The following is a 2,070-nucleotide window of genomic DNA, read 5'->3' on the forward strand; positions in this document are numbered from 1 at the left end:
AGTGCAATACCAATAGACTAGCTAACATGGAAAGGGGAATTCTCATGAAGCCTCAACCATAAACAAACAACTCCAGGAAAGTAAGAAGTGCTGAGAGTAAGAAACAATCCTCCATGGTATGGAGCCCCTAATTTGTTACCATCAGCAAATAATCAGCCCTGAATTTATATACCTATACAAGTAACACTTAACAGAACGAGCAGATCTGTATTCATGTAGTTAGGCAAGTGTGTGTGGGTGTGTGGGTATAATAATAACCTACAAAAAGAAACTATGATTTTGAGAGAGCAAGGGTACATTCACGGGAGGATTTGGAGGAAGGAAAAGGAAGAAGGAAGTGATATAATTATATTCACTTCTTAAAAAGAAAATGAACAGCTTTCCTCAGCTGCAACTGAGATGCTCCGTCTTTCAGAGGAAGTCAAGGCTACGTTGGGGTGAGGCCCTCACTTCATCTGGCAACTAGCACATGTCAAGAGTCCACAACATGACATCCATCTACAAGCTCACCTGCATCTACTCTGCCCACATCTTGAAGGACAAAGAATTGATAGTCATTGAGGGTCAGATCAATGCCCTCACTGAGGCAGGAGGTGTCAATGCTGAACCTCTCTGGTTTGGCTTATTTTTAAGGCATGGCCAATGTCAACACTGGAAGCCTCATCTGCAACCTGCAGACTAATGGGCCTGCTCCACTAGCTGGAGCTGCTCCAGCAGGTGTCCTGCCCCTCCACTGCTCCTGTCCCTGTTGAGGAAAAGAAAGTAGAAGCAAAGAAGTAAGAATCTGGAGAGTCTGATGATGACATGGGCTTTGGTCATTTTAAAAATTAATTCATTTATTTATTTATTACAATTTATTCACTTTGTGTATCCCACTGTAGCTCCCTCCCTCATCTTCTCCCAGTCCCACCCACCCTATCTTCTTGCTCTATACCCTTTCCTTATTCCCCTAATAGGGGAGGACCTCCTCCCTTTTTCTATGACCTTAGTCTATTGGAGTTCACAGCAAGGCTGGCTGAGTCATCTTCCTCTGTGGCTTGGCAAGGCTGCACTGCCCAGGGGGAGGTAATCAAAGAGCTGGCCACTGAATTCATGTCAGAGATAGCTCCTGTTCCCCTTCCTAGGAAGCCCACTTGGAAAGCCTATAGGCTTCCTCTGAGCAGGGGGTCTAGGTCCTCTCAATGCATGGTACTTGGTTGGAGTATCCATCTCTGCAGGTCCCCTTGGGCCCAGGTATTTTGGCTTTCCTGGTCTCCTTGTAAACTTCCTGTCCCCTCCATGTCTATCTCCCTCTTGTTCCATAAGGTTTCCTGCACTCTACCAAAAGTTTGGCTATGTGTGTCCATATCTCGTTTGATATCCTGATGAATAGAGTCTTTCAGAGGCTCCCTGTGGAAGGACCCTGTCCTGTTTCTTGTCTTCTCCTACTTCTGATGTCTATTCTGTTTGCCCTTCTGAGTGAGGTTTCAACCTCTTCCTAGGGTCCCCCTTGTTGTTTAGCTTCTTTAGGACTGTAGATGTTAGTATGTTTATCCCTATTATTTGACTAATATCCACATATAAGTGACTATATATCAGATATGTATTTCTGCTTCTGGGTTACCTCATTCAGGATGATCTTTTCTAGTTCCCACCATTTGCCTGCAAATTTTATGATTTGCTTGTTTTTAACTGCTGAGTAGTATTCCATTGTGTAAATGTACCACAGTTTCTGTATCCATTCTTCAGCTGAGGGACATCTAGGTTGTTTCCAGATTCTGGCTCTTATGAATAAAGCTGCCACGAACATGGTTGAGCAAATGTCCTTGTTGTGTGGTTTAGCATCTTTCAGATATATGCCCAGGAGTGGTATAGCTGGATCTAGAGGTAGTACTATTCCTAATTTTTTGAGAAAGCTCCAGGCTGATTTCAAAGTGCTTGTACAAGGTTACATTCTTCACATCCTCTCCAGAATGTATTGTCACTTGAGTTTTTGATTAGCCACTCTGATTGGTCTGAATTGAAATCTCGGGGTTGTTTTGATTGGCATTTCACTGATGACTAAGGATGTTGAGCATTTCTTTAAATGTT

The 2,070-nt window shown here is 43.3% G+C and overlaps 1 pseudogene; it reads left to right on the top strand.

Moving 5' to 3' along the window:
- Positions 1-487: 487 nt before the first annotated feature.
- LOC110544370 (large ribosomal subunit protein P1-like) lies at positions 488-831 on the top strand (annotated as a pseudogene).
- The last annotated feature ends 1,239 nt before the right edge of the window (positions 832-2,070 follow it).

Source organism: Meriones unguiculatus, chromosome 9, assembly GCF_030254825.1.
Source record: "Meriones unguiculatus strain TT.TT164.6M chromosome 9, Bangor_MerUng_6.1, whole genome shotgun sequence".
Lineage (NCBI taxonomy): Eukaryota > Metazoa > Chordata > Mammalia > Rodentia > Muridae > Meriones > Meriones unguiculatus.